The sequence below is a fragment of the Leptodactylus fuscus genome, chromosome 1, assembly GCF_031893055.1.
Source record: "Leptodactylus fuscus isolate aLepFus1 chromosome 1, aLepFus1.hap2, whole genome shotgun sequence".
Taxonomy (NCBI): domain Eukaryota; kingdom Metazoa; phylum Chordata; class Amphibia; order Anura; family Leptodactylidae; genus Leptodactylus; species Leptodactylus fuscus.
The window spans coordinates 75,024,708-75,043,872 of NC_134265.1; positions in this window are offsets into that span (position 1 = coordinate 75,024,708).

Here is a 19,165-nt window from a genome sequence, read left to right on the forward strand (position 1 = left end):
GATTTCAATGTGTAGAGCAAGTAAGACGGCACCCATTGAAGTCAATGGGATCTGTTTTGAAGCACTCACTCTGACACGTGTTTATGTGTCAGAATTAGCGGCGCGTTACTCCGTGGGACTAATGCCTTAAGCCCCTTGCAGGTGACCATATGAAAGGTCAGTGTGCTACCAGGGTTTTTCCCCAAGAGCACACAGACCCATTCATTTCTGTGGTCTCATGCATCGGGAATTACACGGTCCCACGTGTGGACTGACAGTCCAGGCCGCAAAATATGGAACAGGTTCTATTCCTGGCCTATTGTGTGGGCCTGCTTCTGCGAACCCTATTCATTCAATGAATGGGACTGAGGTAGCATGGCCGGGGTAACAGGTAGCACATAGAGATGAGCGAGTTGTATTTGATCAAATACGACTATTTGATCGAATACTCATATCGGTCCAATACCACGCTGGAAAAATCCATTGAATTCAATGCAAAAACCTCCTCGTGCTCCTCATTCTGCTACTTCCGGAACTTGGAGGATCCAAGGTGTCAAACTTTGGTTTCCATGGAAACCGAAACAAAATTCCCGTTTTTTCCCATAGACTATAATAGGATTCGATATTCAAACGAATACTACTCACTCATCTCTAGTAGCACACAGATGACATCTGTGTTCTGCCCGTGCACCAGCCATGCCTTTCATTCACGGCCGGTGCTATTTGTATGACATTTATCTTAATATTGTCTTTTTATCATTGGTGGTTTAATTAGTCTATAGTTTATAATCATATGTCCTTTGCATTACTGGAAATCATTTCCAAATCAAATTCTACTCCATTCTGAACTTTTTTCCAGCTTCCCAGGACATTGCACAGAAAATTAATTGGTACCACTATGAAATACAGTTTGTCTCACAAAAAATAAGCCCTTATGTGAATCCATGAACAGAAAAATAAAAAAATGATGGCCTTTGGAAAGTGAAGAAGAAAAAGTGAAATGCAAAATTGGATAATCAATGTGGCTTAAGGGGTTAAAAAGCAATTAGGCACCACCAGACCTAGGTACAGTATATAGACACATGTAGGTATCAACAAATATTTCAGTTAAATTCTATTCCTTCTGTCATATTGGACACTACCAAAAATGCAAAGAAGCACTGTAAAATGTCCCATTGATCAAACACATTATTGTAAGACCGTATTCAGACGTTCGCATTTTGCGTACATATGGCATTCTCATTTTTGTGGATGTCATATCTATTTTTTCATTTCAATGAGTTGAGTCAAACACCAGTTGTTTTTTTGTGGACTGATGCAATGCATCACGGAAGTATGTCACTAAGTCTATGGGTCCGTGAAAGAAATGGATAATGTCTGTCCTTCATTTTTTATGGACCAAGAGACAAACCAAATATTAGAAAATGAAGCAAAGCAAATATTGATCTGAGATGAAAAAACAGATCAAACACTGGCAGTACACCATTGGTGAAAAGTATGGTGGGGTGTTGTCTACGAAGTGCACGAACTACCGATGCGGACATGTGAATAAGGTCTAACACGTATAGAGATACTGTATACAAGTTTAAGAATGCATCATCCAGGCTAGCCCTAAAAATAATCAGAATAGTCTCACCAGATCACATGACATCTGATTTGCCCTGTTACTAATTGGACTCAGCTATCTTAACCCCTAAGTGACCATCCTGTTTTATTTTCCACTATAACTTTTTTATTTTTCTGTCCATGTAACTGTATGAGGGCTTGTTTTTAGTGGGACAAGTTGTAGTATTTAATGGCACTATTATGGGGTACATATATATATATATATATATATATATATATATATATATATATATATATATTAACTTGAACTAACTCTTTCTGAGAAGGAATAGAAAAAAAATGCAAATTTGTCATTGCCTTTCTAAGAAACGGTTTCAAAATTAATGGCCATATACAACATGGGAAAGCATTGGCTTCCAGGTGATAAAACATGGTGGCAATTTAATGTGGAATTCCAGTTATGTCATTATTCCACTGAGAATGATTACTTCCCATTACTAATAAGCGCTGTATATACTGTATACATTAGTAAATGTGTCATTTCCTTAGAAATCCTTACCGGCAATGTATGACTTTTCTAATGTACGTTGTAATGACTGCATAAGCAATGCAGCATAAAATATGAATAGCAAACACATTGCTCTCAGATATGAGCACTTACATCCCATAGCTGGATGAACTCCAGTAAGCAAGCCCTTATCCAAAGGTCCTTTCTTTATTGAGCATTCTGCAGAATCCTTTATAAATGATGGACCTGCCAATAGTGGAGTATGTGCTGTGATGCATTCTTTCTGCTGACAGAGTTGTGAAATATTAGGATATATTATTGAAGGGATTTATGGCACAATAGAAAAATGATGAGCAGTAACTCAGGTATTCATTTCCTTTACATGGAAAGCTACGAGATTTCAGGAAACATAATAACACTTTGAAATACTTGAGAAGAGATTCCGATTTGCATTTGAGTGTTTTGGTAGTCAAACAACCATTTTTTCAGTTTTTTCCTTTATTTTATTTTGTTCACCCTCTTTAAGAACATTAGTACATATCTCTGGCACACTATATGGATCTATAGAAGAGCTAAAAGTATATATGGAGTGCTTTTAGTGCAGTAAATAAAAAACATGAATAAAGATGATAAAAATAAAGACAGGTCCATCTGGAATAGTTGCTTCATTATATAATATCCCTCACTAAAGAGGTTGTCCAGGATAAAATGATATTTCTACAATAAGATAAACACCCTCCTCCCCACCTATCTTCTAACTTACTTAGTTTGCCAAAAATGGCGTTCATGTGACTGCCTCAGGCACATTTTCATATTTTCCAGTGACATTCCGTTTCCCCGCTTCTGGAATCGGGATTTCACCTCTACTAACTCCTCACCCCATCATACTTACCTGCTTTCCTGTCTGTATCTTCTGGGCACAGGACATCACTTCCTTCTGCAAGGCCGGCTTCTCCCCTTTTTGATGTCAGCTGGCCATCTATGACCGTGCACTACAGCGCACTCCAGCTCTATTGCGCAGGCACTGGCAGACGTCAAGAAGAGGAAGAGCCGGCCCCACAGAAGGAAGTGATGTCCTGTTCTTAGAAGATACGGACAGGGAGACAAGTAAGTATGATAGGGTGTGGTGGTGGACTGAGTTAGTTGAGAAGGGCTAATGGCAGGTGGGCTAGCTAGGGAAACAGAGACAGGGAGTGAGAGAGGGAGGTAGTGTAGTCACCTCTGAGTGACTTGCAATGCATCATGGTAGTTGTAGGAAAACAGAACAGGAAGATACCCATCTAAAGAAATGCAGAACATACCCAGAATTCACTCAAAACACTGCTATAGGTATTTGCTTGCACTTATTAACCTATTATTAACACTAACTGACCTTTTTTGAAAACTCCTTTAATACATTTTAGGCATAACATCTGTAATCCTCTTAGGTACTATATGTTAAACTATGTTACAATCTGGCACAGAAAATATATTGCAAAAAGCAATATCCAGTCACAAACACTGCCTGTAATTTCCAGTTTGGCAGTGGGTATAGAGTTACAGAGGTTCTGACATCTTGAAATGTTATAGCACATAGTTAGAATATGGTACACAGCCTCCTAATGACAAAGAATCAATTCGCCACTAGGGTTGAGCGATCATATTGGGAAAATATCAGATTCCGATTGGCGATCGAGAAAATTTCACGATCGCGATCGGAATTCCAAACACGATCTTTTTAGGTGGGATTGAGATCGGAGCATTGTGGGAAAAGCTAACAATATTAGCCTTCTGTAACATCTCTGCCTGTTCGGGCCTCTGCGCCATCTTCTGCTCGCGTGCTGCGGCGCAGGAGGCGTGTGCAGTTTGATAATCTGCTTAAAGTTTTTAGTTGCACTGTGTGAACACGGCTCTAGTCCTTAATTGGATTTGCACCACACCCGTCTTCTGCCAAGGTTGCCTCTGTTCATTAAGTGTTTGATTTTGTCTTGCCTGTGATTGACAGCTTTCCTTCCTATCAGGTTCAGGGCGGGTTCTTCCTCCCCTATTTAGTCTTGGCTCACAGTCACACTGGTGCTGGTTATTGCCTCTAGCTTTCTGGTTTTGCTTGCTGTTATATTACTTGTATTCTATCCTTGACCTCTGGATTCCCTACTGACAATTCTTTTGGACTCCGATTTGGCACTGCATCGCACTACTGTTACCGAACCCTGGGTAGCTGACCTCCCTTTGTTGTTGTTCGTCTTGTCTGCGTTTTGTGTTTCACGTATTCAGGGAGGGACTGTCTTCGTGGTTGTCGCCTATTACCTAGGATAGGGTCTGGCAATAGGAAGGGAAAGCGGGGGGCTTCAGCTTAGGGCTCACTGTCCTTTGTGCCCCTCCCTCCAGGGTTCACCAGCAGCTCCTGGGGAATTATCGTCTGCTATTCCCTAACACCTTCACACTGAGTATACGCTCCGCTCATTCTGAGCGGAGTGTATACTCAGTGTGAAGGCTCCGCTGTGGTTCCATAGGAATGAATGGAAGCAGCCGGCACACAGCCTTAACCCCCTGTGCACCGGCTGCATCCATTCATTCTAATAGGAGACTAGCTAACATCTCTAGTAGATACTTACCTGCAGAGATGGCTGGTCCAATGCCCAGTGTTCTCAGTCTTCTTCGACTCGCTGCCCCCGCCTCCCAGGTTAGTGTTTAAAGAGCTAGGAAGAAGGCGGGGCTTGTGGCTTAGGAGAGTGTAGGCGGGTACAGGGCAGGGAGATGTCACATCTCCCCTCCCAGTACCTGCCCACACCCTCCTAACCCGCCCACACTCGCCTAACCTAGGAGGCAGGGGGCAGAGGCGAAGAAGAACGAGAACACCGGGCACTGGACCAGCCATCTTTGCAGGTAAGTAGACACCAGGGGGGACTAAGTAGCCAGAGGATTAAAAAAAAAAATCCTCTGGCTACTTAGTGATTAAAAAAAATCACTACACATCGTGGATTCTAACAATTAAAGCGTTCAATTGTTAGATTCCATGCTGTATAGTGAATAGGATTGTTTTTAAAATCTGATCTCCGATTAGTAAAAAAAATCCCATTGACTTGCATTGGGATTGGAATTGGGATCGAGATCGGGTTCGAATGAAAAATGATCAGAAATCGGATTTCAAAATCAATCCTGAAAAGTCAAGATCGCCACATATGAGACTTGTATAGCCAGACCTAGAAAAACAAGAAGTATGGAAAGAAGTCAGCAAAGCCCTTAAAATATCTAGCTAATATCAGTATAGTTACCTTACTTAGGCCTGGTTCACATCTGCGATCGGTAATCCGTTCGGAGACTCCATATGGCCCCCCCCCCCCCCGAACAGACGACCGAACGCATTGGCAAGTGGTGTGTAGTGAAAGCACACAGATCCCATAGACTATAATGTGGTCCGTTTGCTTTGCGTATGGTCACCGCACAAGTCATGCGGACTGGAAAGTAGATTGTGAAGTACTTTTCTGTCCGCATACTCCGTGCGGAGACCATTCGGAAATCACATGGACCCTATTATAGTCTATGGGGTCCATGTCACTGCTCACCACTTGCCAATGCGTTTGGTAGTCCGTTTGGGGGTCCCCATGCAGACTCCCCGAACGGATTACCGAGCACAGTTGTGAACCAGGCCAAACTCCCTGCGTGGACCCAGTCTATACATACTGCATGCTACGGGAAAACTATCACCAATATAAAGACAAAAGGATCATTTTTATACATTTTTTGGGAATCTGCGATGTTATTTATATATATCACACAGAATTATTTATTTCACTCTTTTTAAGTCAAATGTTTCAATGACAGAATGTACAGCGACTATGAAGCCAAATACCTCTGTACGCTGGAGTTTCCTATTTTCTGTGCCTTTCTGTCACACTTTAATGAATCACCTCAATTTTCCCATCAAGAAGTCAAAGTTTTATTGAAACAAGGAGAAAATAAATGGCAGAGGATTTCCCAGCAAGAAAGTGACAGACTAAGGAGAAACAGTTGATTACAATTCGTTGCCTGGAAGTGCAGACTCAGCACAGTATGGAAATTGCCGTTCGGGGTAATATGAATCAGTAATGCCCTGGAAGAATGAAAAACAAGCGCTGAACACTGTACTAAAGAAAACAGCATACACAGTAGCTTTAGGATCTGTTTGTAAGTCACTTGCAAAAGTCTTAAGATTCTTTATATTTGTAAAGTAAAAATGCATTAAAAAACTAAGATTTGTAAAGGTTCTGAATACAATCACTTCAGTTGATGGATGAGTGCAGTATATGTTTATGGTAACCCAGTGGAGCATTGAACTCGTAACTGGATAATTTGCACTGTAACCTATTATTTGCTGTTAAAATTATGTTACTTTTTGATCAAAACTGAGCAAATGGCACAGCCAGAGGCCTAACTTCAGGTGTTGCAGAGGGTGCAGTCACACCCAAGCCCTAAAGCTTTAAGGCAGGGGTCCTCAAAATATGGCCCTTGGGCCACATGCAGCCCGCTGTGGACATTTTTCCGGCCCTTTGGCAGGGGTGCACCCATAATGAAGCTCCTAGGGCTGTGATGGCGAACCTATGACTCGCGTGCCAGAGAGGGCACGCAGAGCCCTCTCTGCTGACACGTGTGCCGTCACCTGGATCGCTCACAAATGGGGAATTCAAAGCGATTGCTGCTTTCAGTTGTACATGTATGTCCTCCTTCTTCTGACTGCAGAGTGTGACCTCTGCCCCGACGCTGGTGGGATGATGTAAGTCATCAGCTCCTGCAGTCAGAAGAAGGCCTGGCGGCTCTTCATGGGTAAGTATACAGTAAATACTGTGTGTGTGTGTGTGTGTGTGTGTGTGTACACTAAGGACCAAATAATACTGTGGGGGTAGGGGCGTACTGAGGAGCATATAATACTGTGTGTGCTTGTGTGAGGGGGTACTGAGGAGCATATATACAGTGTGGGGGGTGTACTGAGGAGCATATAATACCGTGTTGGGGGCATACTGAGAAGCATATACACATTGTGGGGGGTGTACTGAAGAGCATATAATACTGTCAGGGGCAGAGGCGTACTGAGGAACATATAATACTGTGTGTGTGTGTGGGGGGGGGTGTACTGAGGAGCATATAATAAATACAGTGTGTGTGTGTGTAGGGGGGTGTACTGAGGATCATATATACATTGGAGGGTGTACTGAGGAGAATAAATACAGTGGGGGAGGGGTATACTGAGGAGCATATAATACAGTGTGGGGGCTGTATTGAAGAGCAGATAATACTGTGGCGGGGTGTACTGTGGAACATATAATACTGTGAGGGGGCCTGTTGGGGAGCTTATAATACTGTAGGGGAGTTATTGTTGATATAATCTTAATTTTTTTTTTACTATATTTTGTCCCTCCAATCGTCTGAGAGACAGTGAACTGGCCCCCTGTTTTAAAAGTTTGAGGACCCCTTAAGGGTCCATAAGCACTAGCATCACTATTGAAGTCGCTGAGGTTGCAGCTACCACCTTACATCTTCTTGATGTCTAGCTCTTGTCTGTGATTGTTTGTATCCTGGAGGGGCCCCTGCAGTGTGATTAAGATGAGACCCTGGGAGGAAGGATACGATTTCACCCGACTCTGCTCCTAAATTTTATCTCAGCCAGCAAACTACAATATATAAAAATAATGTAGGTAGTTTCTTACATACCTTCTGCGAAGGGCAAAACCAGCTGTGCTGGTGAAGTTACAGACAATGAAGCCCACCGGAGAAAATAAAAGGACTGTCTACAAAATGACTGAATGTTCGACTCATAGTGACTGGTGGGTTGCAATTCAGCACAGAATATGATATATCATTGAAGGACTTACTGGAAAGGACTCAATATATACAATAGTAGCTTCTGCTCACAACTTCGTCTGCGGGTTGTTGCTGTTGATGATCCCACTATATTCAGCAAATTGCTGTTGTCGATGGTTTGCCTGCTCCGGCATTTTGGCAGATCGCAAGCTATCCTGCTGCTGACCTTGTTCCTCAGACCGTGCCTGTGATTGAATCTATCTAAAAACCTACATGTCGGGTTTTTCTGTCCACTTTAGAAGTCGGACATCTTTACAAGCGAACAGTGAAGGACAGGCACGGAGTGCAAAAGAATGCACCCGATCGCCATTTAAATGAATGACAAGTGGCTAGTGTCCGCGCGAGATTTTGAACGGACACTAGGAGCGGACACTACCTGTCGGACACTGACGGTAGTGTGAACTAAGACATTTTAAAGCAACTTGGAAAAGTTTCATCTGCAGACTTTGCTTGTATCATTTGCTTCTGTCACTGCAGTTAATCCCAGAGTGACATAACAATGGTCAGGGGTCTGCAGAGGTTACACCATCTGCTGAAGAGATCCGTTAGACATTGACTGCGAGTTTAAAGACACAAAGTATAAAGTCAAGATCTATCAGATGTCTACCTAAAGGTATTACATGATGGATGAAAATCTGCTTCTACTTCTCAGCAGTAGGGATTCTAACTGCAGCCAAGTCACAGTTTGAAGAAATACAGTCCTAAAACTGCAAGGAGTCAGTAACTGCAGTCATTCATCCACAAAGCCGCATACTTGTCTTACGTGGAGAAACAACCTTCTACTGTAACTAACAATTCAGATCTGAATTCATCAAGAATTTCTGTAATTGTTTAGCATCAATCAAAGACTCTATTAAACATTGCGGATGAAATAGTCCTGCAAGCAAAACTATTTGTCTGACAAAATGATAGCCATAGGAACAACAAATCCCATTAAAGACAATGGGATCTTTTGGGGTCTTTTGACATCCATCATTTTAAAGATCTGTTGCTTCCATTGTTCTGCTCCTATAACAGACCAGAACAACAGAAGATAATATTAATGTGAAGGCAGATTTAGGATCTTGTTTCTATGTTAAACAAATAGTTTTTTAGCAACAGCTCTCTTCTAATCTAGATCACATCTGTCAAATCGTTTTGTAAAGGGATTTCTGTTTTCTGAATATCTTAGAAAATCAAAGGAACATCAGTTTGATGTAGGTGCATTCAATTGCTGTCTTCGATTTGTGTGGCCAATTTTGTGTCCCTGTCTTGACTGTTTGTGTCCGCACCACTGCTTCTACTGAGCTAACTTCCCCACAATATGCATGTATTAAGTGTTCATTTACAATTTGTTTAATGAACAATATATTCACCCGGAAGAGACCTATATCAAATTCTAAGAAGCTTTTAGTTGCTATTATTGCTTGTAAGGATACACTTACACTGCATCATCCATGAGTCATGTAATACAAAGTTGGACTTTAACGTATCTCACATGACTAAGAGTCTCTGTGTAGCCATAGGCTATAAAGGCTGCAAGTTCATATTGAAATCAATGGGAGCCGCTCATGTCTTTTTCTGGGAGCCGTTTCTTCTGGCTCCCGGAAAAAAGTAGTGACATGCTCATTCTTCAGGCCGTTTCGCCTCGCGATTCAGACTGAAGACACACCCTCATCTGGACTAGGTCCATTCATTAGGCCTAATCCGGAGCAGTGTGCGCAGCTGGTTGACAGTGCAGTGCACCGGCTTTCAGTCACGGCTACCGGCTTTTGGTCCGGAACCTGTGGCGGCCTCTATCTCAAGTTCCAGACCAAAAAACCCCATCTGAACTTACCCTTACATGACAGAATCACACACCTCCTTTCCCCTCATGGAACTGCCCTGCAATGCAGGAGCTGAAGCCTTTTTCTGGCAGTAATGAGCCAAGGATCTACACCTGGGATGAGGCCTACTCCAGATCCACCCTGGACCACACATATGTTAGAAACCTTGAGCTGATATACCTGGAGTCCAGGACTCTGCCTGTCACCTTCTGACAATACTTATATACAAAGAATCAATCAAACAAACAAACAAACACAGTGTATATGAAGTTTGGGAAAGGTTTTGAGTCTTTGTCATTGATACTCTGTAATGGTAGAAATGACCTCCTGATCGGGAATGAGCTGGGCCACATGGTAATCCTCATGTGGTGTATTAGCATATTAAGTAGCAGAAGAGTTTGTACGTAATGCCTGAGACACAGCTGGGCTGAACTCATTTCACTTTATTGGAAGTAAAAGTTGTAAAAAAACCTCTAAGTTCCCAGTGGAAACAATTAGAGATTTGTCTGAAGTCTGAACATTGTTAGTTAATTGACAAGAAGAACCATTACGCTTTAATCGAACCACATATGGCATACGTGTACAGAGCAGTCAGACTGGCAAACACAGATGTTACTCCTCGGATGATACGAAGCTACCAGTGGATCACTTGTACACATAAAAACATATTCTAATTGGCATCCATTATCGCTTAAAATGTGGAATAATTATCCTGTAATGCGGAGATCCATGCTGAAAATGTATTGCAATAAAGTCTCATACCCACAAATAGCATGTCTTGAACAGCAGTGATGTCAAGAATAGTCTATGCTGAGAGACAGATGGAAAAAGAGACACAAAGATATCTCTAAAAGGAAATTTCCACCAAACACGGGCACCAACAAATGAAGCACATGTAGGAAATAGGAGATACTTTTGAAATTACATTATAAGAAATGGAAACAACCAAAAGCCATAATGCGATTGTTGCCGGCTGAATGTCTAGTGTGCCAACTTTTCTAGTGCTTCATTAAAATGACCAATCCATTATGACTGGTTCTTACTGAACTGATATGCCGTGCAGTCATAAATATATGCAGAATATTCTATTTCATACTTGACAACTCTCCAGGAATTTCTGGTAGGTTCCTGAAAAAGAAGTGATTTCTGTGCATGTTGCTGGAAAAGTGCATTGACCCCAGTGGCCATGCCGCATCCCAGTGGAGGAAACTGGAGGATGAGAGTTGTAATGGCAGATGCTGTGCCACCTGCTAGGCCGAGCACACTCCAACATACACTCCAATCCCATTCCAGGGCCAGACACAGTCAATGGGGGTCCTTCAGCTCTACAGGATGGTGGTGGTAGTACTAGTATTCCCCCAGGGCACCTCTATTTGGAGAGGGGAGCTCTCCTCTCTCAGCCTGATGGTAATGCAGGCACGACTCAGGAGTCCAGATGTGCAGTGCAACCAGGTAACTGTAACTGTTTATTAACTCAACAAAGCAACAGAACAGAAGCTTGCAGAAGGGGGTTGTGTGCACAGTCCAATATCCCCCTGCCTTGGTTTTAGGAAGTTGACCAGGGATGTTATTGGCTCTGTAACAAAGTCCAGCAACTACTCCTCCTCTCATGTCAGTCCCAAACTGGGATGTTGGGGATAGTAGTGGAGCAGGGAGTCCTGACATGGATTTTGTTACCTAAAAGCTAGGGCCATGTAGGTTCCTTCTGTCAGGATCCTCCGTTGCTCCTCCTGGCACGGCTGGAAAATGTCTCAACAGAGATGCATGGAAATATTCCCTGTTTCAGGGCTGTCTCTGGATGAGTCTGGGGCAATAAATAACCCTCCTAGAGGCTGTACTGGCGGCCATTCAGTTCCAGTGCTGTTCTTCTCCAAAGTCCAGCATGAACTGTACAGGGTGACTGCTCTCCTGAGCTGACCTTCAATGGTCACTGTGGAGACTATAGCCTCCTACAACCCTATCCAGTGACCTGTGATAGGCCAGGGCTGAACCAAGGCAAGGTTTTGAACAGTGGAGGGGGAAATAACAAGGGAAAGCTGCAAACAGTGACTGATAACGTGAAGGATGGGACATACCAACATAACCCAGAGGCACAATACACAAATACTTTAAGCAGTAGCACTCTGGGTTGCTGCAGCTATACACACATTTAGGAGTGGTGTGAGTATGTGAAGTGAGGAGTTGTCAAAAAGGTGTATTTTTATTAAAAAGATTGCAATGAAAAAATCCTTAACCCCTTCCCACTCTACACCATATTATTATGTTTCCCTGAACATGTAATTAATGCTCAGTGCTGTAATAGTGTAGACCTGCAATGCCATGGGCATTGGCGCTATGCCTGTGACATTATCTCGAGGCTTGGAACTAGCCGAAGGAATCGGAAGATACTACAACTCTGGCAAATTAAGTTCCTTGGATCAATAGTGTTAAGATCGCCAATTCCGTACAACTTGCCCCACAAATAAAGAGCCCATACTTATCGCCATCAATAAAACAGTAAAAAAAAGATATAGGTGTCATAATACAGTGAACCCAGGAAAAGCGTTCAATTTCAAAAACTGCCATTTTATAAAAATAATAAAACCACTATAAGTATGTGTGACAATTGGGTGTAATTTAGCATCCTGGATTTCCTGGATTTACAGAGGTGTTGGTGGCGCTGGGTGCCAAATAAACAGCAGATCAGATGATGTAAACCAAAATAAGTGGCTTTATTCAGCTTACAACAGGAACAAAAACAACAAACAGCCAATACCCTACATCTTGAACCCTGTCTATTCTATCAAGAGCAAGATACTCTGAGGTTTCTTCTCACCAGTCTGGATTAAAGTCCTTTCTGGAATCCAGTCCTCTTGGGACAGACCTCCTGTCTGTTTCTAACTGGTCCACCTTCCACCTGCTCCTGCAGGTCAACAGCAACACTCCCTCTCTGGAGTTGGGCTCCTTCTGGAATCCAGTCTTCTTGTGGCAGACCTCCTGTCTGTCTCCAACTGGTCCAGTCCACCTGCTCCTGCAGGTCACCAGAACTCTCCTGCTGTATGCACTGCCTCTGAAATTGAGCCCCTTTCTCTCTGGGTGTGGTCAGAGTCCTTTTTAACCCTGCTTCTGGTGGCTCTACAGCGCCCTCTAGGTTCACACCCTTACATATGATATTGCCGTAATCGTAATGATCCATCGGACAAAGTTACCATGTCATTTTAAATGCAGAGTGAATGCTGTAAAAACTTTAATAAAAGTAAAGTAAGATATATGTATCCCCAAAATGGTGCCAAATGAAAGTACACGTCAGAAAATTTGTCATGCAAATAATAAACCCTCACTTAGCTATGTCGACAGAAAAATAACAAAAAGTTATGAATTTTGGAAGGCGGAGAAGGAAAATCTGAAAAAAGTCACTGAGCATTAACGTACAAACTATCCTCTGTCCGTAAAGGGTTAAACCTTCCGGATGCACCTACTAGAGCACTGTAGTCCCTGAACATTGACACCTGTCAATCTTTATGTTATGTTAAATGCAATGTGAAATTTCGACTAAGTACATTCAGTTACACCAGACGTATGTTTATGAAGGTCATTTCTGAATTACTGGACCTCTGCTATGCAGATGCTACTTCTCATTTCTGCCAAGATGTTTGGGATTCTGCTGAATTTGGGCTGACAGACATCCAAATAATTCATTATGTAATGTAAATATTAATAACACATGCAAAAAACATGATTTTTATTCATTTCAGTAGAATAAGGACAAAAGATATTATATTGTTTTCTCTGTTAATTTTACATTTGGTATCATTACATTGTATATTATCTAAAAATGTTTGGAAACACAGTAAAAGTGTAAAGGAATAAAGCCTAAAATAGCAAGAAAAAATAAAAAGATCCCTTATGCTACACTTACACCTGCGCTCGGGTTTCTGCCTGGGAACCTGAAAAACTGAAACCCAATCTGCTTAAAAAGTGGTTACCTGCGGAAACTCACGGAGCCCAGAGATTATAATGGGACCTGCCTGGTTTCCACCCAAAAAATGCAAAGAAAAAAGTCAGGACTTTTTTCTCCCTGAACGGAAAGCGAGTGCTGGTGTGAATCCAGCCTTACTGAAAGAGTTTCTTGAAAGTTCTAAGACAATAAATCTTAAAGTATAACTAAACATTCGGCAAACTTTTGAATGTCTGGCAGTATTTTGTCATTAATACATTTTATAATATACATTATTAATATATTTTGCCTTCTTTCTGTAAAATTCTGCATCTCTTTATTCTTCCTCTCACTGCTTCTCATTGAATGTTATGCCCTGTTCATATGTACTTTTGTATTCCGTCCGTATGGAGAGCCCCCGAACGAAATACAAATGCAATTGCAAGTGCTGTGCTGTAAAAGCACACGGACCCCATAGACTATAATGGGGTCCATGTGCTTGCCTTGCACTGCCCACACGAACCATGTGGACACATATCATATGAAAGCAAGTTTGTACATATTATACAGTAATGTCAAGTACAAATAATGCCAGAAAATTGTTTGAAAGGTTTTTTTAAACTTTGAAGGAGTTTTCTAGCCGCATGTGTTTTTTTTATACTGATGACTTATCCGTAGAATAAGTCATCTGTTGTCTTCAATAAGAATACTATTCTGAGATATAAAAAGATTGGCTATTTTTCGCAGTTGTGAATTACCTAAACATATTATAAATAGGATTAAAACAAAAGATCTGAATGTAGTATTTCTATCTTGCAGCATATTACTAGAACAAAGAATAAGACTATGATCAGTTGGAGTCCTACCTTCTGAGTCTGAGAATAAAAGGACATAATTCCCTTTTGCACTTAATCTCCACCGCTGCTTTTCTCTGCAGGGGACTTCAGTAGAGTTCCATTTAAGTGAATAGGTGTGTGTTACAGTTCCCCGCACAGCAGGCAGGTCAGTAGCAACATCTGTGCAGGGAAGTCTATACAGGGGCAGCAGCAATCTATATCTAGCACTGCAGTCCTATATTATGTATTGATTGGTCAAAACTCCCGACATATTTTAACCTATATTTTCACCACTCTTTATTTTAGAAAAAACCCTTTAGGCTAAATTCAATTAAACTTACTGATAAGTGGAAGAGCAGGAGATAAGAGCTCAGAAATCCCGGAGCCCTCACCTCCTCCTTCCCCTATCTGAGGAGCTCCGTTGTTTGTCTGTGGCAGAGACATACACAGTTCAGAGCTGCTCCTAGCACTCAGCCCCTCCCCCCCCAGAGCAGGCAGCTACGTCACTTGGGGACTGAGCAGATAAGTCCATGGTCTGGGCCCCGTGGTCATAGAAACGCATATAAACAATGAAATGAATAAATTAAGATAGTGACCAAACAAAGCAGTTTTGATAAAGCAATGTAATTAGAAAAAGTCTTATATCCACATAAACTAGCAGTAGAGATAGGATCCTTGTTATGGGACAACCCCTTTAAATGCTTTAAGGCCTAGGGTGCTATATATTACTATGTGTTATTTTACATAAAGCTGAGGATAAAATGAAAGAGTTGCTGGGTCTTATCTTGTTTATCATGATGCTAAATGAGCTGAAAGAGAAAAAGTTCAGGCTGAACATGTAGCAGTGCTGAATGTAATATTTATAGGATGTTTGTTTATTTTTAGAGATGAGCGAACACTAAAATGTTCGAGGTTCGAAATTCGATTCGAACAGCCGCTCACTGTTCGAGTGTTCGAATGGGTTTCGAACCCCATTATAGTCTATGGGGAACATAAACTCGTTAAGGGGGAAACCCAAATTCGTGTCTGGAGGGTCACCAAGTCCACTATGACACCCCAGGAAATGATACCAACACCCTGGAATGACACTGGGACAGCAGGGGAAGCATGTCTGGGGGCATAAAAGTCACTTTATTTCATGGAAATCCCTGTCAGTTTGCGATTTTCGCAAGCTAACTTTTCCCCATAGAAATGCATTGGCCAGTGCTGATTGGCCAGAGTACGGAACTCGACCAATCAGCGCTGGCTCTGCTGGAGGAGGCGGAGTCTAAGATAGCTCCACACCAGTCTCCATTCAGGTCCGACCTTAGACTCCGCCTCCTCCGGCAGAGCCAGCGCTGATTGGCCGAAGGCTGGCCAATGCATTCCTATGCGAATGCAGACTTAGCAGTGCTGAGTCAGTTTTGCTCAACTACACATCTGATGCACACTCGGCACTGCTACATCAGATGTAGCAATCTGATGTAGCAGAGCCGAGGGTGCACTAGAACCCCTGTGCAAACTCAGTTCACGCTAATAGAATGCATTGGCCAGCGCTGATTGGCCAATGCATTCTATTAGCCCGATGAAGTAGAGCTGAATGTGTGTGCTAAGCACACACATTCAGCACTGCTTCATCAAGCCAATACAATGCATTAGCCAGTGCTGATTGGCCAGAGTACGGAATTCGGCCAATCAGCGCTGGCCAATGCATTCTATTAGCCCGATGAAGTAGAGCTGAATGTGTGTGCTAAGCACACACATTCAGCACTGCTTCATCAAGCCAATACAATGCATTAGCCAGTGCTGATTGGCCAGAGTACGGAATTCGGCCAATCAGCGCTGGCCAATGCATTCTATTAGCCCGATGAAGTAGAGCTGAATGTGTGTGCTAAGCACACACATTCAGCACTGCTTCATCAAGCCAATACAATGCATTAGCCAGTGCTGATTGGCCAGAGTACGGAATTCGGCCAATCAGCGCTGGCTCTGCTGGAGGAGGCGGAGTCTAAGGTCGGACCTGAATGGAGACTGGTGTGGAGCGATCTTAGACTCCGCCTCCTCCAGCAGAGCCAGCGCTGATTGGCTGAATTCCGTACTCTGGCCAATCAGCACTGGCTAATGCATTGTATTGGCGTGATGAAGCAGTGCTGAATGTGTGTGCTTAGCACACACATTCAGCTCTAATTCATCGGGCTAATAGAATGCATTGGCCAGCGCTGATTGGCCGAATTCCGTACTCTGGCCAATCAGTGCTGGCCAATGCATTCTATTAGCTTGATGAAGCAGAGTGTGCACAAGGGTTCAAGCGCACCCTCGGCTCTGATGTAGCAGAGCCGAGGCTGCACAAGGGTTCAAGCGCACCCTCGGCTCTGATGTAGGAGAGCCGAGGGTGCACTTGAACCCTTGTGCAGCCTCGGCTCTGCTACATCAGAGCCGAGGGTGCGCTTGAACCCTTGTGCACACTCTGCTTCATCAAGCTAATAGAATGCATTGGCCAGCGCTGATTGGCCAATGTATTCTATTAGCCTGATGAAGTAGAGCTGAATGTGTGTGCTAAGCACACACATTCAGCTCTACTTCATCGGGCTAATAGAATGCATTGGCCAGCGCTGATTGGCCAGAGTACGGAACTCGACCAATCAGCGCTGGCTCTGCTGGAGGAGGCGGAGTCTAAGATCGCTCCACACCAGTCTCCATTCAGGTCCGACCTTAGACTCCGCCTCCTCCAGCAGAGCCAGCGCTGATTGGCCGAATTCCGTACTCTGGCCAATCAGCACTGGCTAATGCATTGTATTGGCGTGATGAAGCAGTGCTGAATGTGTGTGCTTAGCACACACATTCAGCTCTACTTCATCGGGCTAATAGAATGCATTGGCCAATCAGCGCTGGCCAATGCATTCTATTAGCGTGAACTGAGTTTGCACAGGGGTTCTAGTGCACCCTCGGCTCTGCTACATCAGATTGCTACATCTGATGTAGCAGTGCCGAGTGTGCATCAGATGTGTAGTTGAGCAAAACTGACTCAGCACTGCTAAGTCTCTGCATTCGCATAGGAATGCATTGGCCAGCCTTCGGCCAATCAGCGCTGGCTCTGCCGGAGGAGGCGGAGTCTAAGGTCGGACCTGAATGGAGACTGGTGTGGAGCGATCTTAGACTCCGCCTCCTCCAGCAGAGCCAGCGCTGATTGGTCGAGTTCCGTACTCTGGCCAATCAGCGCTGGCCAATGCATTCTATTAGCCCGATGAAGTAGAGCTGAAGCACACACATTCAGCTCTACTTCATCAGGCTAATAGAATACATTGGCCAATCAGCGCTGGCCAATGCATTCTATTAGCTTGATGAAGCAGAGTGTGCACAAGGGTTCAAGCGCACCCTCGGCTCTGATGTAGCAGAGCTGAGGGTGCACAAGGGTTCAAGTGCACCCTCGGCTCTCCTACATCAGAGCCGAGGGTGCGCTTGAATCCTTGTGCAGCCTCGGCTCTGCTACATCAGAGCCGAGGGTGCGCTTGAACCCTTGTGCACACTCTGCTTCATCAAGCTAATAGAATGCATTGGCCAGCACTGATTGGCCAGAGTACGGAATTCGGCCAATCAGCGCTGGCCAATGCATCCCTATGGGAAAAAGTTTATCTCACAAAAATCACAATTACACACCCGATAGAGCCCCAAAAAGTTATTTTTAATAACATTCCCCCCTAAATAAAGGTTATCCCTAGCTATCCCTGCCTGTACAGCTATCCCTGTCTCATAGTCACAAAGTTCACATTCTCATATGACCCGGATTTGAAATCCACTATTCGTCTAAAATGGAGGTCACCTGATTTCGGCAGCCAATGACTTTTTCCAATTTTTTTCAATGCCCCCAGTGTCGTAGTTCCTGTCCCACCTCCCCTGCGCTGTTATTGGTGCAAAAAAGGCGCCAGGGAAGGTGGGAGGGGAATCGAATTTTGGCGCACTTTACCACGTGGTGTTCGATTCGATTCGAACATGGCGAACACCCTGATATCCGATCGAACATGTGTTCGATAGAACACTGTTCGCTCATCTCTATTTATTTTGTTATGTTGCTTTCTTAGACTAAATCATCCTCAATTTTGAGCGATGACAAACTTGGCTCGCAGTCCTTGGATTAGTACTCAACAATTATCACTTATCTTGTTGCCAAATCTCTGTTGCGTGATCCTGCAAAGGCAGTGAGTAGAATTATTCTAACTTCTGCAGCAGTGCCAGTGACCAGGCCAGGTCCTGTCTCTAAAGATCTCTTTACACCGCTGGATAAACTGCCCATAATATAACAAGTGCTGGCTGATGATATAGAAAGGCGACTGTTTACTAGTATTTTCATACAACGATTATATAGATTTGTAGATAATTTTGTCCAAACAATAATTCTACAATATTCATCCAGGGGAAATAAGTAATAAGTAAAAAAGCTTTTGAGGAGTTTATGTGAAGGATTATAATTTATTCTATTATTCATTCCCCCTTTCATTTGTCATAGAGTTAAGATTACTGTCAGCAGCAGAGATTCCTTTTGTGAATATTCAGAAGATTCACTCACCAGCTTTGTTTCAAACTGAGCCAAAAATATTATTATATTCTAGAGTCTTTTCAGAGACTAAGCAGAGGCCCAAGGGTGGGGCAGAAAAATAATAAACAGTCTTAGGCCAGATTCACATCTGTGTTTGGGTTTCCATTTGGGGAGTCCGCTTGGGGACCACCGAACGGAAACATATATGCATTAAAAAGTGGTTAC